At 43.6% G+C, this 24,643-nt stretch overlaps 1 pseudogene; it reads right to left on the reverse strand.

Moving 5' to 3' along the window:
* Positions 1-10,877: 10,877 nt before the first annotated feature.
* The window catches only part of LOC123484328, a 62,244-nt pseudogene continuing 48,478 nt past the window's right edge, over positions 10,878-24,643 (reverse strand).

A 24,643-nucleotide genomic window follows, 5' to 3' on the forward strand; every position in this document is an offset into this window, starting at 1 on the left:
CGGCTCTCACAGACCTGTTAGTTTTTCTTTAAGAAGCCCTCCTGTTCTCTACTCATTACCTGTATTAACTGCACCTGTTTGAACTCGTTACCTGTATAAAAGACACCTGTCCACACACTCAATCAAACAGAGTCCAACCTCTCCACAATGGCCAAGACCAGAGAGCTGTGTAAGGACATCAGGGATAAAATTGTAGACCTGCACAAGGCTGGGATGGGTTACAGGACAATAGGCAAGCAGCTTGGTGAGAAGGCAACAAATGTTGGCGCAATTATTAGAAAATGGAAGAAGTTCAAGATGATGGTCAATCACCCTCGGTCTGGGGCTCCATGCAAGATCTCACCTCGTGGGGCATCAATGATCATGAGGAAGGTGAGGATCAGCCCAGAACTACACGGGCAGGACCTGGTCAATGACCTGAAGAGAGCTGGGACCACAGTCTCAAAGAAAACCATTAGTAACACACTACGCCGTCATGGATTAAAATCCTGCAGCGCACGCAAGGTCCCCCTGCTCAAGCCAGTGCATGTCCAGGCCCGTCTGAAGTTTGCCAATGACCACCTGGATGATCCAGAGGAGGAATGGGAGAAGGTCATGTGGTGTGATGAGACAAAAATAGAGCTTTTTGGTCTAAACTCCACTCGCGTGTTTGGAGGAAGAAGAAGGATGAGTACAACCCAAGAACACCATCCCAACCGGGAAGCATGGAGGTGGGAAACATCATTCTTTGGGGATGCTTTTCTGCAAAGGGGACAGGACGACTGCACCGTATTGAGGGGAGGATGGATGGGGCCATGTCATCGAGATCTTGGCCAACAACCTCCCTTCCCTCAGTAAGAGCATTGAAGATGGGTCGTGGCTGGGTCTTCCAGCATGACAACGAATCCCGAAACACACAGCCAGGGCAACTAAGGAGTGGCTCCGTAAGAAGCATCTCAAGGTCCTGGAGTGGCCTAGCCAGTCTCCAGACCTGAAACCAATAGAAAATCTTTGGAGGGAGCTGAAAGTCCGTATTGCCCAGCGACAGCCCCCGAAACCTGGAAGGGATCTGGAGAAGGTCTGTATGGAGGGAGTGGGCCAAAATCCCCCTGCTGCAGTGTGTGCAAACCTGGTCAAGACCTACAGGAAACGTTTGATCTCTGTAATTGCAAAGAAAGGTTTCTGTACCAAATATTAAGTTCTGCTTTTCTGATGTATCAAATACTTATGTCATGCAATAAAATGCAAATTAATTACCTAAAAATCATACAATGTGATTTTCTGGAATTTTGTTTTAGATTCCGTCTCTCACGGTTGAAGTGTACCTATGATAAAAATTATAGACCTCTACATGCTTTGTAAGTAGGAAAACCTGCAAAATCATTAGTGTATCAAATACTTGTTCTCCCCACTGTACATAGATAAGTAAATGGACACTAAACAAAACTCATAGAGGAATTTAAATGTTCAGTTGTAGAAAGTAGGGCCATGGGATAGGGTCAGAAAGGTCAGTATGTTTGATAACTGGTTACAGAGGTGACATAACAAGCATAAGGTCCATTATAACACAGTGAAGTAGAGGTGGGAGCTAAAAGCAGACATGGACAGTGAGACGGTGGAGGAGGTCAGGGGTGAAACACTAGATCAGGACAGGTAGAAATGGCAGGGCTGGAAATAGACACAGAGACACATTCTGATCATGGCTCAGACCTGACCTGAGACACCCAAACAGAAGATGCCATAGAAAAGTCCTGTCCAGTAGGCTATATGGGATTTCCTTTCATGAAAATCCAACACATGGAAATGTGTCCAGTGTGTGTGTCCAGTGTGTGTGTGTGTGTGTGTGTGTGTGTGTGTGTGTGTGTGTGTCCAGTGTGTGTGTGTGTGTCCAGTGTGTGTGTGTGTCCAGTGTGTGTGTGTGTGTGTCCACTGTGTGTCCAGTGTGTGTGTGTGTGTGTCAAGAGTGTGTGTGTGTCCTGTGTGTGTGTGTCCAGCATGTGTGTGTGTGTGTGTGTCCAGTGTGTGTGTGCAGTGTGTGTGTGTGTGTGTCCAGTGTGTGTGTGTCCAGTGTGTGTGTGTGTGTGTGTCCAGTGTGTGTGTGTATGTCCAGTGTGTGTGTGTGTGTCCAGTGTGTGTGTGTGTGTGTCCAGTGTGTGTGTGTCCAGTGTGTGTGTGTGTGTGTGTGTGTGTCAGTGTGTGTGAGTGTGTGTGTCCAGTGTGTGTGTGTGTGTGTCCAGTGTGTGTGTTTGTGTGTGTCCGGAGTGTGTGTGTCCAGTCTGTGTGTGTGTGTATCCAGTGGGTGTGTTTGTGTGTGTCCAGTGTGTGTGTGTGTGTGTGTCCAGTGTGTGTGTGTCCAGTGTGTGTGTGTGTGTGTGTCCAGTGTGTGTGTGTGTGTGTCATTTGTGTGTGTGTGTCCAGTGTGTGTGTGTGTGTGTGTGTCCAGTGTGTGTGAGTGTGTGTGTCCAGTGTTTGTGTGTGTGTGTGTGTGTGTGTGTCCAGTGTGTGTGTGTCCTGTGTGTGTGTGTGTCAGGTGTGTGTGTCCAGTGTGTATGTGTGTGTGTTCGTGTGTGTGTGTCCAGTGTGTATGTGTGTGTGTGTCCAGTGTGTGTGTGTCCAGTGTGTGTGAGTGTGTGTGTCCAGTGTGTGTGTGTGTGTGTCCAGTGTGTGTGTTTGTGTGTGTCCGGTGTGTGTGTGTCCAGTCTGTGTGTGTGTGTATCCAGTGGGTGTGTTTGTGTGTGTCCAGTGTGTGTGTGTGTGTGTGTGTCCAGTGTGTGTGTGTGTCCAGTGTGTGTGTGTGTGTGTGTCCAGTGTGTGTGTGTGTAAGTGTGTGTGTGTGTGTGTCCAGTGTGTGTGTGTGTGTGTGTCCAGTGTGTGTGAGTGTGTGTCCAGTGTGTGTGTCCAGTGTGAGTGTGTGTCCAGTGTGTGTGTGTTTCCTGTGTGTGTGAGTGTCAGGTGTGTGTGTGTCCAGTGTGTATGTGTGTGTGTCGTGTGTGTGTGTGTCCAGTGTGTGTGTGTGTGTGTCCAGTGTGTGTGTGTCCAGCGTATGTGTGTGTGTCCAGTGTGTGCGTCCAGTGTGTGTGTGTGTTTGTGTCCAGTGTGTGTGTGTGTCCAGTGTGTGTGTGTAAGTGTGTATGTGTGAGTGTCCAGTGTGTATGTGTGTGTGTGTCCAGTGTGTGTGAGTGTGTGTGTTTTAGTGTGTGTGTCCAGTGTGTGTGTCCAGTGTGTGTGAGTGTGTGTCCAGTGTGTGTGTGTGTCCTGTGTGTGTGTGTGTCAGGTGTGTGTGTGTCCAGTGTGTGTGTTTGTGTGTCCAGTGTGTGTGTCCAGTGTGTATGTGTGTGTGTCGTGTGTGTGTGTGTATCCAGTGTGTATGTGTGTGGGTGTGTGTGTCCAGTGTGTGTGTGTCCAGCGTATGTGTGTGTGTCCAATGTGTGTGTCCAGTGTGTGTCCAGTGTGTGTGTATCCTGTGTGTGTGTGTGTCAGGTGTGTGTGTGTGTGTGTGTGTGTGTCCTCTCTTGTGTGTGTGTGTGTGTCCAGTGTGTGTGTGTCCTGTGTGTGTGTCCTGTGTGTGTGAGTGTGTGTGTCCAGTGTGTGTGTGTGTCCAGTGTGTGTGTCCTGTTTGTGTGTCCAGTGTTTGTGAGTGTGTGTCCAGTGTGTCTGTGTCCTGTGTGTGTGTTTGTTTGTCCAGTGTGTGTGTGTGTGTGTGTGTGTCCAGTGTGTGTGTGTCCTCTGTGTGTATTTGTGTGTGTCCAGTGTGTATGTGTGTGTGTTTATGTGTGTGTCCAGTGTGTGTGAGTGTGTATCCAGTGTGTGTGTGTCAGGTGTGTGTGTGTGTCCAGTGTGTGTGTGTTTCCAGGTGTGTGTGTGTGTGTGTGTGTCCAGTGTGTCCAGCGTGTGTGTGTGTGTCCAGTGTGTGTGTCCAGTGTGTGTGAGTGTGTGTGTCCAGTGTGTGTGTGTGTGTGTGTGTGTGTGTGTCCAGTGTGTGTGTGTCCTCTGTGTGTATGTGTGTGTGTCCAGTGTGTATGTGTGTGTGTGAGTGTGTGTGTTTAGTGTGTGTGTCCAGTGTGTGTGAGTGTGTGTCCGGTGTGTCCGTGTCCAGTGTGTGTGTGTGTCCAGTGTGTGTGTGTGTGTGTGTGTGTGTCCAGCGTATGTGTATGTGTCCAGTGTGTGTGTCCAGTGTGTGTGAGTGTGTGTGTCCAGTGTGTGTGTGTGTGTGTGTCCAGTTTGTGTGTGTGTGTGTGTCAGTGTGTGTGTGTGTCCTGTGTGTGTGTCCTCTGTCTGTGTGTGTGTGTGTGTCCAGTGTGTGTGTGTGTCCTGTGTGTGTGTCCTGTGTGTATGAGTGTGTGTGTCCAGTGTGTGTGTGTGTGTCCTGTGTGTGTGTCCTGTTTTGTGTGTCCAGTGTTTGTGAGTGTGTGTGTCCAGTTGTGTGTGTGTGTGTGTGTGTCCAGTGTGTGTGTGTGTCCAGTGTGTGTGTGTGTGTGTGTCCAGTGTGTGTGTGTGTGTGTGTCATTTGTGTGTGTGTGCCAGTGTGTGTGTGTGTGTGTGTGTCCAGTGTGTGTGAGTGTGTGTGTCCAGTGTTTGTGTGTGTGTGTGTGTGTGTGTGTGTGTGTGTCCATGTGTGTGTGTGTCCTTGTGTGTGTGTGTCAGGTGTGTTGTGTCCAGTGTGTATGTGTGTGTGTATGTGTGTGTGTGTGTCCAGTGTGTATGTGTGTGTGTCCAGTGTGTGTGTGCCAGCGTATGTGTGTGTGTCCAGTGTGTGCGTCCAGTGTGTGTGTGTGTTTGTGTCCAGTGTGTGTGTGTGTCCAGTGTGTGTGTGTGTAAGTGTGTATGTGTGAGTGTCCAGTGTGTATGTGTGTGTGTCCAGTGTGTGTGAGTGTGTGTGTTTAGTGTGTGTGTCCAGTGTGTGTGTCCAGTGTGTGTGAGTGTGTGTCCAGTGTGTGTGTGTGTCCTGTGTGTGTGTGTGTCAGGTGTGTGTGTGTCCAGTGTGTGTGTTTGTGTGTCCAGTGTGTGTGTCAGTGTGTATGTGTGTGTGCTGTGTGTGTGTGTGTATCCAGTGTGTATGTGTGTGGGTGTGTGTGTCCAGTGTGTGTGTGTCCAGCGTATGTGTGTGTGTCCAATGTGTGTGTCCAGTGTGTGTGTCCAGTGTGTGTGTATCCTGTGTGTGTGTGTGTCAGGTGTGTGTGTGTGTGTGTGTGTGTGTCCTCTGTGTGTGTGTGTGTGTGTCCAGTGTGTGTGTGTCCTGTGTGTGTGTCCTGTGTGTGTGAGTGTGTGTGTCCAGTGTGTGTGTGTGTCCAGTGTGTGTGTCCTGTTTTGTGTGTCCAGTGTTTGTGAGTGTGTGTGTCCAGTGTGTCTGTGTCCTGTGTGTGTGTTTGTTTGTCCAGTGTGTGTGTGTGTGTGTGTGTCCAGTGTGTGTGTGTCCTCTGTGTGTATTTGTGTGTGTCCAGTGTGTATGTGTGTGTGTTTAGTGTGTGTGTCCAGTGTGTGTGAGTGTGTATCCAGTGTGTGTGTGTGTCAGGTGTGTGTGTGTCCAGTGTGTGTGTGTTTCCAGTGTGTGTGTGTGTGTGTGTGTGTCCAGTGTGTCCAGCGTATGTGTGTGTGTCCAGTGTGTGTGTCCAGTGTGTGTGAGTGTGTGTGTCCAGTGTGTGTGTGTGTGTGTGTGTGTGTGTCCAGTGTGTGTGTGTCCTCTGTGTGTATGTGTGTGTGTCAGTGTGTATGTGTGTGTGTGAGTGTGTGTGTTTAGTGTGTGGTTCAGTGTGTGTGAGTGTGTGTCCGGTGTGTCCGTGTCCAGTGTGTGTGTGTGTCCAGTGTGTGTGTGTGTGTGTGTGTCCAGCGTATGTGTATGTGTCCAGTGTGTGTGTCCAGTGTGTGTGAGTGTGTGTGTCCAGTGTGTGTGTGTGTGTGTGTCCAGTTTGTGTGTGTGTGTGTGTCCAGTGTGTGTGTGTGTCCTGTGTGTGTGTCCTCTGTCTGTGTGTGTGTGTGTCCAGTGTGTGTGTGTGTCTGTGTGTGTGTCCTGTGTGTATGAGTGTGTGTGCCAGTGTGTGTGTGTGTGTCCTGTGTGTGTGTTCTGTTTTGTGTGTCCAGTGTTTGTGAGTGTGTGTGTCCAGTGTGTGTGTGTGTGTGTGTGTGTGTCCAGTGTGTGTGAGTGTGTGTCCAGTGTGTGTGTGTGTCCTGTGTGTGTGTGTGTCAGGTGTGTGTGTGTCCAGTGTGTGTGTTTGTGTGTCCAGTGTGTGTGTCCAGTGTGTATGTGTGTGTGTCGTGTGTGTGTGTGTATCCAGTGTGTATGTGTGTGGGTGTGTGTGTCCCAGTGTGTGTGTTCAGCGTATGTGTGTGTGTCCAATGTGTGTGTCCAGGTGTGTGTCCAGTGTGTGTGTGTATCCTGTGTGTGTGTGTGTCAGGTGTGTGTGTGTGTGTGTGTGTGTCCTCTGTGTGTGTGTGTGTGTGTGTGTCCAGGTGTGTGTGTGTCCTGTGTGTGTGTCCTGTGTGTGTGTTTGTTTGTCCAGTGTGTGTGTGTGTGTGTGTGTGTGTCCAGTGTGTGTGTGTCCTCTGTGTGTATGTGTGTGTGTTTAGTGTGTGTGTCCAGTGTGTGTGAGTGTGTATCCAGTGTGTGTGTGTGTCAGGTGTGTGTGTGTCCAGTGTGTGTGTTTTCAGTGTGTGTGTGTGTGTGTGTGTGTCCAGTGTGTGTGTGTGTCCTGTGTGTGTGTCCTGTGTGTGTGAGTGTGTGTGTCCAGTGTGTGTGTGTGTCCAGTGTGTGTGTCCTGTTTTGTGTGTCCAGTGTTTGTGAGTGTGTGTGTCCAGTGTGTGTGTGTCCTGTGTGTGTGTTTGTTTGTCCAGTGTGTGTGTGTGTGTGTGTGTGTCCAGTGTGTGTGTGTCCTCTGTGTGTATTTGTGTGTGTCCAGTGTGTATGTGTGTGTGTTTAGTGTGTGTGTCCAGTGTGTGTGAGTGTGTATCCAGTGTGTGTGTGTGTCAGGTGTGTGTGTGTCCAGTGTGTGTGTGTTTCCAGTGTGTGTGTGTGTGTGTGTGTGTCCAGTGTGTCCAGCGTATGTGTGTGTGTCCAGTGTGTGTGTCCAGTGTGTGTGAGTGTGTGTGTCCATGTGTGTGTGTGTGTGTGTGTGTGTGTGTCCAGTGTGTGTGTGTCCTCGTGTGTGTATGTGTGTGTCCAGTGTGTATGTGTGTGTGTGAGTGTGTGTGTTTAGTGTGTGTGTCCAGTGTGTGTGAGTGTGTGTCCGGTGTGTCCGTGTCCAGTGTGTGTGTGTGTGTCCAGTGTGTGTGTGTGTGTGTGTGTGTCCAGCAAGTATGTGTATGTGTCCAGTGTGTGTGTCCAGTGTGTGTGAGTGTGTGTCCAGGTCCAGTTTGTGTGTGTGTGTGTGTCCAGTGTGTGTGTGTGTCCTGTGTGTGTGTCCTCTGTCTGTGTGTGTGTGTGTCCAGTGTGTGTGTGTGTCCTGTGTGTGTGTCCTGTGTGTATGAGTGTGTGTGTCCAGTGTGTGTGTGTGTGTCCTGTGTGTGTGTCCTGTTTTGTGTGTGTGTCAGTTGTGTGTGTGTGTGTCCAGTGTGTGTGTGTGTGTCCAGTGTGTGTGTGTGTCCTGTGTGTGTGTGTGTGTCCTGTGTGTGTGTCCTGTGTGTGTGTGTGTTTCCAGTGTGTGTGTGTGTGTTTGTCCAGTGTGTGTGTGTGTGTGTGTGTGTGTGTGTGTGTCCAGTGTGTGTGTGTCCAGTGTGTGTGTGTTCAGTGTGTGTGTGTGTCCAGTGTGTGTGTGTGTCCAGAGTGTGTGTGTGTGTCCAGTGTGTGGGTGTGTTTGTCCAGTATGTGTCCAGTGTGTGTGTGTGTGATCAGTGTGTGTGTGTCCTGTGTGTGTGTGTGTGTGTGTGTGTGTGTCCAGTGTGTATGTGTGTGTGTCGTGTGTGTGTGTGTGTCCAGTGTGTATGTGTGTGTATGTGTGTGTTTGTTCAGTGTGTGTGTGTAGCAGTGTGTGTGTATCAAGTGTGTTTGTGTGTCCAGTGTGTGTCAGTGTGTGTGTCCAGTGTGTGTGTGTGTTCAGTATGTGTGTGTACATTTTACATTTTACATTTTAGTCATTTAGCAGACGCTCTTATCCAGAGCGACTTACAGGAGCAATTAGGGTTAAGTGCCTTGCTCAAGGGCACATCGACAGACTTTTCACCTAGTCGGCTCGGGGATTAGAACCAGCGACCTTTCGGTTATTGGCACTACGCTCTTAACCACTAAGCTACCTGCCGCCCCTTGTATGTGTCCAGTGTGTATGTCCAGTGTGTCAGTGTGTGTGTGTGTGTGTCCAGCGTGTGTGTGAGTGTGTGAATCTAGTGTGTGTGTGTGTGTGTCTAGTGTGTGTGTGTGTGTGTGTCCAGTGTGTGTGTGTCCAGTGTGTGTGTGTGTCCTGTGTGTGTGTGTGTGTGTGTTTGTCCAGTGTGTGTGTGTGTGTGTGTGTGTGTGTGTGTGTGTGTGTGTGTGTGTGTGTGTGTGTGTGTGTGTGTGTGTGTGTGTGTGTGTGTGTCCAGTGTGTGTGTGTCCTCTGTGTATGTGTGTGTGTGTCCAGTGTGTGTGTGTTCAGTGTGTGTGTGTGTGTGTCCAGTGTGTGTGTGTCCAGAGTGTGTGTGTGTCCATTGTGAGTGTGTCCAGTGTGTGGGTGTGTTTGTCCAGTGTGTGTCCAGGGTGTGTGTGTCTGAACAGTGTGTGTGTGTCCTGTGTGTTTGTGTGTGTCCAGTGTGTGTTTGTCCGGTGTGTGTGTGTTCAGTGTGTTTGTTCAGTGTGTGTGTGTGTGTGTGTGTCAGTGTTACCATGGTTATTATTTACAGGGACACTGAGGAGTCAACATGAACCCTAAACCCTGGATAGAGGGGCTCAGTGAATTTGGAGTGGAATGTGTTCAGGTATGTCAGTGTGTCAGAGGAGACTCTGTAGAAGGACAGAGTGCCGGCTGGCCAGTCCAGATACACTCCTACTCTGTGGGAGCTGGAGGAGGGGACGTCTATGGTAGTGGACTTATTATTGTGCCAGGCAGAGTAACTGTTGCCAGAGCAGATCAGACTCCAGGACTTGTCATTGGATCCAATCCAACAGTCACTACCCCTTCGTCTCCTTCTGATTCCTTTATATGCCACTCCTATATCAGCCCCACTCCCACTCCACTCTACCTCCCAGTAACAGCGCCCAGTCAGACCCTCTCTACACAGCACCTGTTCCCAGTACTCAAATCTCTCTGGGTGATCAGGATACGGCTGCTCCTCTCTCCTACATGTCACCTTTCTGTTCTCCTCAGACAGAGAGAGGAATCTGTTTACTGTGTTTAGGTCCAGTGTGAGATCACAGACATCTGATGGATGAAACCAGACACAATATTAGAAATCATCATCATTCACATTAGAATGTTAACTCACTTTTCACTAATTCATTTAATGTAGATGTTTCTAGGTATCAAAAGGAGAAGTTAAGGTAACTTGAGACTTGTTGAATGATCATATGTTATACTGTATGGTAATATAAACACACTATTCCCATTAATTACACACACACACACACACACACACACACACACACACACACAACAAACACACACCTGTATGCATGCATGAACACACACACACATTCTAACGTAACATCGAATGCGTCACACACATACAGACACACACATTGTCAAAGCAACTCTTTGTAAACTTTGGTGTCCCTGATTTGTGCTTCTGTAGAACTACAGTTGATATTTAATATGACCAAGTAAGTAATGATGGTGGTCTTTGACTTTGACTTCACTTGAATTAAGACTTATTCTTAGTCATATTCTTCACAGCAGTCAACACTCACATTTTCTAAGTCCAGGTTTCATTGTGGTCTCTCCACCATGTTCCAGAGAAGAGCAGAAGAACAGACAGTCATTGAGGGATACACCTGAACTCACACACACACACACACACACACACACACACACACACACACACACACACACACACACACACACACACACAAACACACAACACACACACACACACACACACTCACCTCACACACAGTCAGCATATAACTTTGTCCAAGTGTGTGTGTGTCTGTGTGTCCAGTGTGTGTGTGTCCAGTGTGTGTGTGTGTGTGTCCAATGTGTGTGTGTGTGTGGTATGTGTGTGTGTCCAGTGTGTATGTGTGTGTGTCCTCTTTGTGTGTGTCCAGTGTGTGCGTGTCCTCTTTGTGTGTGCCCAGTGTGTGTGTGTGTATGTCCAGTGTGTGTGTGTGTGTGTGTGTGTAGTGTGTGGTGTGTGTGTGTATCCAGTGTGTGTCCAGGTGTGTGTGTCAGGGTGTGTGTGTGTGTGCCAGGTAGAGTTGTGTGTAACAGTGTGTGGTCCAGTGTGTGACACACACAAACATACACTGACAACACACACACACACACACACACACACACACACACACACACACACACACACATACTGGACCACACACACACAAACACACTGGACACACACACACACTGGACACACACACACACACTGGACACACACACACACACTGGACACACAAACACACTGGACACACACACTGGACACACACTGACACACACACACACACACACACACACTGGACACACACACACACACACACTGGACACACACACACACACTGACACACACACACACTGACACACACACACACACACACACACACACACACTGATACACACACACACACACTGACACACACACACAAACACACAGGACACACACACACACCACACACACACACACACACGACACACACACACACACACACACACACACACAGTCTTTATATAACTTAGTCCAAGTGGTGGTCAGAATGTTTGTCTTAACTAGCCTGATAACTCCAACATGTCTGATATGAACATTGACATAAACCCTCTACATACTTGAGTTTCTCCAGCTCTGCAGTGTGGATCCTCCAGTCAGCAGAGAGCAGTCCTGACTCCTGAGTCTCCTGGGTGATTGTAGCTCAGGTCCAGCTCTCTCAGGTGTGAGGGGTTTGACTTCAGAGCTGAGACCAGAGAAGCACAGCCTTCCTCTGTGACTAGACAGCCTGACAGCCTGCAAAGAGTCAAATCATAAAACCACACTGCTATTCTTCTGGTGTTGAGTCATTTTCTTTTCGGAGTGAGTAGATAACATGTTTCTAAACACTACTAAAGTAATCCTGATGATGCCAAGATTGAGAAGGATCATGAATGAATCATGAATTATAATGAGTGAGAAAGTTACAGAGGCTTGTCAAAAAAACAAAAAACTTTTCACTGGTACTGTATATAAATTAATTAATGTATCATTATTAACAGTAGATAACATGTTTCTAAACACTACTAAATTAATCCTTGTGTGTGTGTGTGTGTGTGTGTGTTTGTGTGTCCAGTGTGTGTGTGTCTGTCCAGAGTGTGTGTGTATGTGTGTGTGTGTCCAGTGTGTGTGTGTGTGTCCAGTGTGTGTGTGTGTGTGTGTGTGTGTGTGTGTGTGTGTATCCAGTGTGTGTGTCCTGTGTGTTTGTGTCCTGTGTGTGTCCAATGAGTGTGTGTTCATTGAGTAAAATTATATTAAAACCACACTGCTATTCTTTGGTGGTGAAAAATGTGGCAGTATATTTTTAAAACATTTTCAGATATATCAGTGTCCTGAAACCTGCCATATCTATTCATGAATGGATTTATCGTTATTAGAAATAAGAAATTATCAAAGGATTGCTTGTAGAGAGAAAAATATAATCATTTTAAAACCACACTGCTATTCTTTGGTTTTGAGTAATTTACTTTCTAAGTGGGTAGATAACATGTTTCTAAATACTACTAAATTAATCCTGATGATGACATGATTAAGAAAAATCATGAATAAATCATGAATAATAATGAATGAGAATGTTACAGAGGCTACAACAAAACATGCTAACCTCTCACCATTAACATCAAATAAAAGGTGACATTTCATACTGTTGCCTAATATGAAACATTCTATCTCAAATCCAAAATGCTGGAGCATAGCACCAAATGTAAAACTGTAAGCTTCACTGTCCAAACACATATGGTGTGGACTATGTGTGCCTGGTAAACACATGTGGATCTGGTGAACAGTTATCACTTGTTGACCAACTAAAGGAATACTGACCTCAGAGTCTCCTGTTTACAGTGGGGATTCCCCAGTCCAGCAGAGAGCAGCTTCACTCCTGAATCCTTCAGGTCATTGTTACTCAGATCCAGCTCTCTCAGGTGTGAGGGGTTTGACTTCAGAGCTGAGACCAGAGAAGCACAGCCTTCCTCTGTGACTAGACAGCCTGACAGCCTGCAAAGAGTCAAATCATATTAAAATCACACTGCTATTCTTTGGTTGTGAAAATAGTGGCAGTATATTTTTTTCAACATATTCAGATATATCAGTGTCCTGAAACCTGTCATATCTATTCATATATTAATGTATCATTATTAGAAATTATCATAATATTGCTTGTAGATAGAAAAATGTATATTACAAATATTTGAGTAGACTGACAAGAGCAGTTTAAAAAGCAGTATCAGTCAAAAGACAGACAGTGAGGTATCAGATTTAGATTGTATTGAGTATACAGTCCACACCATATCTAGTTTGACAGTGAAGATGACATTTTAAATGTGGCTCTATACTGCAGCATTTTGGATTTGAGATCAAATGTTTCATATGAGGTGACAGTGTGTAATGTCACCTTTTATTTGAGGGTATTTTAATACATATCTGTTTCACCATTTAGAAATGAAAGCACTTTATGTATCTATTCCCCCTATTTGAAGAAGTCAAACGTATTCTGACCAATTCACTTATAGTGTATTAAAGTAGTCAAAAGTATAGTATTTGGTCCCTAACTCGTTGGTTGCATTTGCAGGTTGTTTTGGTTGTGTTTTGGGTTATGTTTTACCCAATAGTAACTGAATGGTGGATGATGACTGGAGTAAGTTTCTGTCTAAGTGAGTAGATAACATGTTTCTAAACACTACTAAATTAATCCTGATGATGCCTTGATTAAGAAAATCATGAATGAATCATGAATAATAATGAGTGAGAAAGTTACAGAGGCTACAAGCAAAACATGCTAACCTCTCACCATTACCAATAACAGAGGGGGTAAGATCCTTGTTCCTCTGTAACTTTCTCATTCATCATCATTCACGATTCATTCATGATTATTCATAATCATGGTAGCATCCACATGAATGTAGAAGTGTTCAGAAACATCTTATATTCTAACTGACAATACAAGTGAAGTGACTCCAAAATGACAGGACATTATTCACCATTCAGTTTCTATTGGGAAAAACATCATCCAAAACACAACCAAGACAAACTGCAAATGTATTCAACAAGTTTGTAGAATCCCAGGCTTGATGTAATCACTGCAGGTAAGGAATATGGGACCAAATACTAAACTTATGACTACTTTAATACAATATAAGTGAATATTTCCAAATTATTATAACATATACAAATGGGAGAACTACATACATAAAGTGCTTTCATTTCTAAACAGTAACACAGATATGTATGAAAATACTCTCAAATAAAAGGTGACATTCTGTACTGTTGCCTAATATGAATCATTTGATCTCAAATCCAAAATGATGGAGCATAGCACCAAATTTAAAACTGTAAGCTTCACCGTCCAAACACATATGGTGTGGACTATGTGTGCCTGGTAAACACATGTGGATCTGGTGAACAGTTATCACTTGTTGACCAACTAAAGGAATACTGACCTCAGAGTCTCCTGTTTACAGTGGGGATTCCCCAGTCCAGCAGAGAGCAGCTTCACTCCTGAATCCTTCAGGTCATTGTTACTCAGATCCAGCTCTCTCAGGTGTGAGGGGTTTGACTTCAGAGCTGAGACCAGAGAAGCACAGCCTTCCTCTGTGACTAGACAGCCTGACAGCCTGCAAAGAGTCAAATCATATTAAAATCACACTGCTATTCTTTGGTGTGAAAATATATTCTTTCAACAATTTCAGATACATCAGTGTCCTGAAACCTGCCATATCTATTCATATATGTATATATACAGTACCAGTCACTCATTCAAGTGTTTTTCTTTATTTTTACAATTTTTTACATTGTAGAATAATAGTGAATACATCAAAACTATGAAATAACACATATGGAATCATGTAGTAACCAAAAAAGTGTTAAATTAATCCAAATATATTTTATATTTGAGATTCTTCAAATAGCCACCCTTTGCCTTGATGACAGCATTGCACACTCTTGGCATCTCCAACCAGCTTCAGGGAGGTAGTCACCTGGAATGCATTTCAATTAACAGGTGTGCCTTCTTAAAAGTTAATTTGTGGAATTTCTTTCCTTCTTAATGTGTTTGAGCCAATCAGTTGTGTTGTGACAAGGTAGGGGGTGATACAGAAGATAGCCCTATTTGGTAAAAGACCAAGTCCATATTATGGCAAGAACAGCTCAAATAAGAAAGAGAAATGACAGTCCATCATTACTTTAAGACATGACGGCCAGTCAATACGGAACATTTCAACAACTTTGAAAGTTTCTTCAAGTGCAGTCCCAAAAAACATCAAGGCTATGATGAAACTGGCTCTCATGAGGACCGCCACAGGAATGGAAGACCCAGAGTTACCTCTGCTGCAGAGGATAAGTTCATTAGAGTTACCAGCCTCAGAAATTGCAGCCCAAATAAATGCATCACAGGGTTCAAATCACAGACACAGCTCAACATCAACTGTTCAGAGGGGACTGTGTGAATCAGGCCTTCATGGTCGAATTGCTGCAAATAAATCACTACTAAAGGACCCCAATAAGAAGAAGAGACTTGCTTGGGCCAACAAACACGGGCAATGGACATTAGACCGTGGACATTTGTCCTTTGGTCTGGAGTCCAAATTGGAGATTTTTGGTTCCAACCGTGTCTTTGTGAGAAGTGTGGGGAATGGATGATCTCGGCAGGAGTTCCCACCGTAAAACATGGAGGAGGAGGTGTTATGGTGTGGGGTGCTTTGCTGGGACACTGTCTGTGATTTATTTAGAATTCAAGGCATACTTAACCAGCATGGCTACCACAGCATTCTGCAGCGATACGCCATCCCATCTGGTTTGGGCATCGTGGACCTATCATTTGTTTTTCAACAGGACAATGACCCAACACACCTCCAGGCTGTGTAAGGGCTATTTTACGAAGAAGGAGAGTGATGGAGTGCTGCATCAGATGACCTGGTCTCCACAATCACCCGACCTCAACCCAATTGAGATGGTTTGGGATGAGTCGGACGGCAGAGTGAAAGAAAAGCAGCCAACAAGTGCTTAGCATACAGTGGGGGAAAAAAGTATTTAGTCAGCCACCAATTGTGCAAGTTCTCCCACTTAAAAAGATGAGAGAGGCCTGTGATTTTCATCAAAGGTACACGTCAACTATGACAGACAAAATGAGAATTTTTTTTCTCCAGAAAATCAGGAAAAATGATTTTTAATGATTTTATTTGCAAATTATGGTGGAAAATAAGTATTTGGTCAATAACAAAAGTTTCTCAGTACTTTGTTATATACCCTTTGTTGGCAATGACACAGGTCAAACGTTTTCTGTAAGTCTTCACAAGGTTTTCACACACTGTTGCTGGTATTTTGGCCCATTCCTCCATGCAGATCTCCTCTAGAGCAGTGATGTTTTGGGGCTGTCGCTGGGCAACACAGACTTTCAACTCCCTCCAAAGATTTTCTATGGGGTTGAGATCTGGAGACTGGCTAGGCCACTCCAGGACCTTGAAATGCTTCTTACGAAGCCACTCCTTCGTTGCCCGGAAGGTGTGTTTGGGATCATTGTCATGCTGAAAGACCCAGCCATATTTCATCTTCAATGCCCTTGCTGATGGAAGGATGTTTTCACTCAAAATCTCACGATACATGGCCCCATTCATTCTTTCCTTTACACGGATCAGTCGTCCTGGTCCCTTTGCAGAAAAACAGCCCCAAAGCATGATGTTTCCACCCCCATGCTTCACAGTATGTATGGTGTTCTTTGGATGCAACTCAGCATTCTTTGTCCTCCAAACACGATGAGTTGAGTTTTTACCAAAAAGTTCTATTTTGGTTTCACCTGACCATATGACATTCTCCCAATCCTCTTCTGGGTCATCCAAATGCACTCTAGCAAACTTCAGACGGGCCTGGACATGTACTGGCTTAAGCAGGGGGACACGCCTGGCACTGCAGGATTTGAGTCCCTGGCGGCGTAGGTGTTACATTAAAAATCACATTGTAGGATTTTAATGATTTTATTTGCAAATTATGGTGGAAAATAAGTATTTGGTCACCTACAAACAAGCAAGATTTCTGGCCTCACAGACCTGTAACTTCTTCTTTAAGAGGCTCCTCTGTCCTCCACTGTTACCTGTATTAATGGCACCGTTTGAACTTGTTATCAGTATAAAAGACACCTGTCCACAACCTCAAACAGTCACACTCCAAACTCCACTATGGCCAAGACCAAAGAGCTGTCAAAGGACAAACAGAAACAAAATTGTAGACCTGCACCAGGCTGCGAAGACTGAATCTGCAAATAGGTAAGCAGTTTGGTTTGAAGAAATCAACTGTGGGAGCAATTTTTAGGAAATGGAAGACATACAAGACCACTGATAATCTCCCTCGATCTGGGGCTCCACGCAAAGATCTCACCCAGTGGGGTCAAAATGATCACAAGAACGGGTGAGCAAAAAATCCCAGAACCACACGGGGGACCTAGTGAATGACCTGCAGAGAGCTGGGACCAAAGTAAGAAAGCCTACCATCAGTAACACACTACGCCGCCAGGGACTCAAATCCTGCAGTGCCAGACGTGTCCCCCTGCTTAAGCCAGTACATGTCCAGGCCCGTCTGAAGTTTGCTAGAGTGCATTTGGATGATCCAGAAGAGGATTGGGAGAATGTCATATGGTCAGATGAAACCAAAATAGAACTTTTGGTAAAAACTCAACTCGTCGTGTTTGGAGGACAAAGAATGCTGAGTTGCATCCAAAGAACAACATACCTACTGTGAAGCATGGGGGTGGAAACATCATGCTTTGGGGCGTTTTTCTGCAAAGGGACCAGGACGACTGATCCGTAAAGGAAAGAATGAATGGGGCCATGTATCGTGAGATTTGAGTGAAAACCTCCTTCCATCAGCAAGGGCATTGACGATGAAACGTGGCTGGGTCTTTCAGCATGACAATGATCCCAAACACACCGCCCGGGCAACGAGGAGTGGCTTCGCAAGAAGCATTTCAAGGTCCTGGAGTGGCCTAGCCATTCTCCAGATCTTAACCCCATAGAAAATCTTTGGAGGGAGTTGAAAGTCTGTGTTGCCCAGCGACAGCCCCAAAACATCACTGCTCTAGAGGAGATCTGCATGGAGGAATGGGGCCAAAATACCAGCAACAGTGTGTGAAAACCTTGTGAAGACTTACAGAAAACGTTTGACCTGTGTCATTGCCAACAAAGGGTATATAACAAAGTATTGAGAAACTTTTGTTATTGACCAAATACTTATTTTCCACCATAATTTGCAAATAAATTCATAAAAAATCCTTCAATGTGATTTTCTTGATTTTATTTCCTCATTTTGTCTGTCATAGTTGACGTGTACCTATGATGAAAATTACAGGCCTCTCTCATCTTTTTAAGTGGGAGAACTTGCACAATTGGTGGCTGACTAAATACTTTTTTCCCCCACTGTATATATTTGGGAGCAGGATAACATTCAGTGGTTGGCTATAGCTACAGTATATATATATTTGGGAGCTGGATAACGTTCAGTGGTTGGCTATAGCTACAGTAGATATATTTGGGAGCAGGATGACGTTCAGTGGTTGGCTATAGCTACAGTATATATATTTGGGAGCAGGATAACATTCAGTCGTTGTCTATAGCTACAGTATATATATATATGGGAGCAGGATAACGTTCAGTGGTTGGCTATAGCTACAGTATATATATTTGGGAGTAGGATAACGTTCAGTGGTTGGTTATAGCTACAGTATATATATATATATATATATATATATATATATATATATATGGGAGCAGGATAACGTTCAGTGGTTGGCTATAGCTACAGATATATATATTTGGGAGCTGGATAACGTTCAGTGGTTGGCTTTAGCTAAAGTATATATATTTGGGAGCAGGATAACGTTCAGTGGTTGGCTATAGCTCCAGTATATATATTTGGGGGCAGGATAACGTTCAGTTGTTGGCTATAGCTACAGTATATATATATTTGGGAGCTGGATAACGTTCAGTGGTTGGCTATAGCTACAGTATATATATTTGGGAGCAGGATAACGTTCAGTGGTTGACTATAGCTACAGTATATATATTTGGGAGCAGGATAACGTTCAGTGGTTGGCTATAGCTACAGTATATATATTTGGGAGCAGGATAACGTCCAGTGGTTGGCTATTGCTACAGTATATATATTAACGTCCAGTGGTTCGCTATAGCTACAGTATATATATTTGGGAGCAGGATAACGTTCAGTGGTTGGCTATAGCTACAGTATATATATTTGGGAGCATGATAACGTCCAGTGGTTTGCTATAGCTACAGTATATATATGGGAGCAGGATAACGTCCAGTGGTTGGCTGTAGCTACAGTATATATATTTGGGAGCAGGATAACGTTCAGTGGTTGGCTATAGCTACAGTATATATATTTGGGAGCAGGATAATGTTCAGTGGTTGGCTATAGCTACAGTAGATATATTTGGGAGCAGGATAACGTTCAGTGGTTGGCTATAGCTACAGTATATATATTTGGGGGCAGGATAACGTTCAGTGGTTGGCTATAGCTACAGTATATATATTTGGAAGCAGGATAACGCTCAGTGGTTGGCAATAGCTACAGTATATATATTTGGGAGCAGGATGACGTTCAGTGGTTGGCTTTAGCTACAGTATATATATTTGGGAGCAGGATAACGTTCAGTGGTTGGCTATAGCACAATTGGTGGCTGACTAAATACTTTTTTTCCCCACTATATATATTAATCTTCTGTCTCCTAGAATTGCATGGTCATATTGTTATACTAATGTGAACACCAATGCACTGATTCAGTAAGTTTTTCAATTTAATATTATACATTATATACATATTATAATACATATATTTCTCTAAACTGAATATTTCTTCCTGATGATTAGTACTTAAATGTCATTTTATGTACTCACAGAGCAGCTCTGGAGGCTTTGACCACTGGCAGCAGCCTCAGAAGACCTTCCTCTGATCTGGAGTATTTCTTCGGGTCAAACACATCCAGCTCCTTTTCTGAAGTCAGCAATACAAAGACCAGAGCTGACCACTGTGCAGGTGACAGTTTGACTTCTGAGAGACTTCCTGATCTCAGGTAGCTTTGGATCTCCTCCACTAGAGAATGGTCATTCAGTTCATTCAGACAGTGGAACAGATTGATGCACCTCTCTGGAGAGGGATTCTCCCTGATCTTCTCCCTTGATGTACTTGACTGTTTCTTCATGGCTCTGTGAGCTGCTTCTTGTCTTTGACAGTAGACCCTGTAAAGTGCTTCTGATTGGACTCCAGTGAGAGGCCCAGAAGGAAGCGGAGGAAAAGGTCCAGGTTTCCCGTCTCACTTTGTAAGGCTTTATCCACAGCACTCTTGTAGACAGTAACTTCAGTAACTTGCGGTTCGGCCATTAGATTCTCATTGTTGTTGATGAATGAGGAGGAACAAATATACAGCAGCCAGAAACTCCTGAATGCTCAGATGCACGAAGCAGTACACCTTTTTCTGGTACAGGCACATTCCTCTTTAAAGAGCTGTGTGCACAATCCTGAGTACACTGAGGCTTCATTGACATCAATGCCAGCCTCTTTCAGGTCTTCTTCATAGAAAATCAGATTGCCCTTCATAAGCTGTTGAAAAGCCAGTTTTCCCAGTGACAGAATGCTCTCTTTATTCCAGTGTGGACCTGTCTTTTCTTTCCCAAGATACTTTTCATTCTTCTGTTTGGTATGAAACACCACAAGGTGTGTGTACATCTCAGTCAGAGTCTTGGGCATCTCTTCTGTCTTGTCTGTACTCAACATGTGTTCAAGGACTACTGCAGAAATCCAACAGAAGACTGGAATGTGGCACATGATGTGGAGGCTCCTTGATGTCTTTATGTGTGAAATGATTCTGCAGGCCAGGTCCTCATCACTGAATCTCTTCCTGAAGTACTCCTCCTTCTGTGGGTCATTGAACCCTCGTACCTCTGTCACCTGGTCAACACACCCTGAAGGGATCTTATTGGCTGCTGCAGGTCGGGTAGTTATCCAGAGGAGAGCAGAGGGAAGCAGATTTCCCTTGATGAGATTTGTCAGCAGAACATCCACTGAGGTTGACTCTGTGACGTCACAACATATCTTGTTCTTCTGGAAGTCTAGGGGCAGTCGGCACTCATCCAGACCATCAAAAATGAACAGAACTTTGTACTTGTCGTAGTTGGAGATTCTTGATTCTTTGGTTTCCATTGAGAAGTGATTGAGAAGTTCAATCAAAGTGAGGTTTTCACTTTTCATCAAATTCAGCTCCCGGAAAGGGAATGAAAATACAAATTGGACATCCTGATTTGCTTTTCCTTCAGCCCAGTCCAGAATGAACTTCTGCACAGAGACTGTTTTTCCAATGCCAGCGACTCCCTTTGTCAGCACAGTTCTGATATGTTTGTCTTGTCCAGTTAAGGGTTTGAAGATGTCGTACATTTGACTGCAGTCTCTGGTCTTGCTTGTTTCCTGGTTGTTGTCTCAATCTGTCTCAGCTCATGTTCATTATTGACCTCTCCTGTTCCACCCTCTGTGATGTAGAGCTCTGTGTAGATCTTATTGAGAAGTGTTGGGTTTCCTTGTTTAGCGATCCCCTCAAATACACATTGAAACTTCTTCTTTAGATTAGATTTGAGTTCACGTTGGCAAATCACAGCAAGCTCATCTGAATCTAGAAATAACACAGAGGATATTAATATTACGTCTGTTTTAATGCCTACAGGACTGTTACAACGTTTTTAATAAAAAAAATATATTCTCTTAACTTACTCTATAAATGTGTAAATGTTTTCATAATGTACACACACTGGAGTGACTGATTATATTATTATTGGTACTCTCTCTCTCTCCTCTCTCTCTCTCTCTCTCTCTCTCTCTCTCTCTCTCTCTCTCGCTCTCTCTCTCTGTTTCTTTCTGTCTCTCCTCTTCTCTTTTCTAAATTAATCAACACAACACATTCCGCTGCTACTTGATCACTAGGTGTTGTGTTAAGGCTGCTACAATATCACTGAGTTACACAGCTACTTTAGCTGTACTTTAGCTACAGCTTTTAAATGTTTGTTATAAAACAGCATTCAACATGAGGCAGACAGCTCTTACATATCTCCAGTGTGTCAGCAAGCTCCTTCTGGTTCATTTTCCTCAGGACGTGCAGTGTGATTTTCAGAGCCCCCTCTCTGGCACTGCTCTCCTGCTTCTCATCTTCAGCATCTACCACTTCCTTATCCTGCTTCTGACTCCCAAAGACTTCTGGGAGTTCTGGACTAAGAATCCTCTTGAACATCTTCAGCTCCTTCTTCACAAATGTCATAATATTATCTTCAAGCAACTGAAATAAATCAAGTAAATAAGTTAAGCAAGATACTAAATTCTTTCTCAATAACACATTAATGAATGATTGACAGATCAACTTTACTTGAGGTAAACAAAAACAAATGTACATAACAGGACCACATACACTGAATATGGAGGCCAGGTCTGTTTGATGACTCTGGATGACTGACCACTGAGAATCTCTGACTCTGATCTCTCCTGTTGGTTTCTGTGGACAAAACATGAGATTACATTTCCTCATCCAGGGAGTACACACACACACACACACACACACACACACACACACACACACACACACACACACACACACACACACACACACACACACACACACACACACACACACACACACACACACACACACACACACACACACACACACACACACACACACACACACACACACAGGGAGGGAGGGAATGTAGTGTTTGTTTAATATTGTTTCAGAACTATGAAAATTGAAAAAAGTATTAGCCTATGGATTATGAAAACAACCAAAATAAATGGGAAAATGGGAGAGGAGAAATGACTAGAGACAGTGTTGTTTAACTCACTGACCATGACCCATGAGTTCTTCTTACCTTTGTTCAGTAGAAAAGTCTCCCTCTCTAAACACTATAGGTTGAAACATAGACCAGTCACTCTTCATGGACACACAGCTGGGTACAGGGGAGGCTGGTCTCTCCTGCTTGATTGGGCTTCAATACAACAGAGACAAACATTACATCTCTCATCTACTCTGAGCTCAGATGGGGGAACATAAGAAGAGTTTCATTCCAAAACGCTATATATCCATTTTCAGAAATGTTCGGAAATTAGCTTTTATTGTTTGAAGGAATTATGAAAGAGATTGGTGTGTTTTTTCACTATCTAATCATGGTATGGGGTTGTTCAATGACAGACATGTATTTGTTAAAAATCTATCACTTGATGGTTTCATTTCAGAGAGACAAATAATCATGTTTTTTTGCAAAATGCTACAGATCTGCCTCACTCTCAGAGAAATAAGTAGTACTACTAGATTTTACACAGTAATAATATATATATCTGCCTCACTCTCAGAGAAATAAGTAGTACTGCTAGGTTTTACACAGTAATAATACATTTCTGCCTCACTCTCAGAGAAATAAGTAATACTGCTAGGTTTTACACAGTAATAATATATATATCTGCCTCAATCTCAGAGAAATAAGTAGTACTGCTAGATTTTACACAGTAATAATATATATCTGCCTCAATCTCAGAGAAATAAGTAGTACTGATAGGTTTTACACAGTAATAATATCTGCCTCACTCTCAGAGAAATAAGTAGTACTACCAGGTTTTACACAGTAATAATATATATCTGCCTTACTCTCAGAGAAATTAGTAGTACTACTAGGTTTTACACAGTAATAATATATCTGCCTCACTCTCGGAGAAATAAGTAGTACTGCTATGTTTTACACAGTAATAATAAATATATATCTGCCTCACTCTCAGAGAAATAAGTAGTACTGAAAGGTTTTACACAGTAATAATATACCTGCCTCACTCTCAGAGAAATAAGTAGTACTGCTAGGTTTTACACAGTAATAATATGTATCTGCCTCAATCTCAGAGAAATAAGTAGTACTGCTAGGTTTTACACAGTAATAATATATATCTGCCTCAATCTCAGAGAAATAAGTAGTACTGCTAGATTTTACACAGTAATAATATATATCTGCCTCAATCTCAGAGAAATAAGTAGTACTGAAAGGTTTTACACAGTAATAATATACCTGCCTCACTCTCAGAGAAATAAGTAGTACTGCTAGGTTTTACACAGTAATAATATGTATCTGCCTCACTCTCAGAGAAATAAGTAGTACTGCTAGGTTTTACACAGTCAAATGTGACCGACCGCTCGATTATACACTACAGTTGTGACCCATCTAAATAATATATATATATATATATATATATATATATATATAGTTAACTAAATGTATGGTGTTTTTTGTTTATGTCAGTTTCATTGTTTGTTATGCTATAAATTGTTATGTTATGGTTGTAAGTGGTAAAATGAACTAGAAAATGTCATATATTGAAATTCTGAGTAATTACTACTAGTAAGGGTATACTTTATTCAGTACTACTGCAGTTACTAAATAATCCCAATAGATGGCAGCATAAGACCACGAATGACATTTCAGAAGGTTAGTTTAGTTTTCTCCCTGGATACACCACCACTCCCCCTCACAGGAAAACTCCTGCACACGCTTTTTACTGTCCCTTTCCACACTGTTAATGCAAGAGGAACGACTGAAAAAGCATTTAACAGATTACTGTGAAATAATATAATGATGATTCATGTTTATTATTAGCTGTTTTTATGCTCATGTTTTGAAATTATACTTGATTACTATAACGATTATCAATAAGCCTGAACATTAATTTAGTCACCTCTGGTTGAGAAAAACGTATTTTCCTGGTACATTCATTGTCAGATTCATCAACCAGCAGCAAGCACTCTGCCTTCTATCACAAGCGAGGGGCATGTTGAGGTACATTTGCTAACCGCGAGGGTTATGTAATTCATTGGTGGGCTGGAAGACGCACTCTTGTCTTATCTATTCCGAGGTTGTTTAATCGATATATTAGATATTTTAAAATGCATGTATACTAGGGTTGAGGTTGGAGCATCTGACTAGTGATTATTTACCAGGGGTTCAACACCTGCTATAGTCACTATGTAATTGCTCTTCCAAAAGCATCACAGGCCTAATACGAGATATATAGCTAACTAAAGTAATGAGTGACCATTTTGGAAAATCATGGGACATATAGTATTTGGTTGCATGCTATTTCATGTCAATCATATTGCTGCTTGTAGCCTATAACTGATGCTTTGTGGTCTTATGCTGCCATCTATTGGAAATATTTAGCAATTAAAAGTTATTCATTGACATACAGACGTTGGTGAGGCAGCTGAGAAATAAAGTGTATTAGATCAGTCTCAAACCTGCCCCACGCCAATTGCTGGACTTTCACACAGAGGTTACTAGGTCACCCAATTCAAACC

The sequence above is a fragment of the Coregonus clupeaformis genome, unplaced genomic scaffold (assembly GCF_020615455.1).
Source record: "Coregonus clupeaformis isolate EN_2021a unplaced genomic scaffold, ASM2061545v1 scaf0274, whole genome shotgun sequence".
NCBI classification, from domain to species: Eukaryota; Metazoa; Chordata; class Actinopteri; order Salmoniformes; family Salmonidae; genus Coregonus; species Coregonus clupeaformis.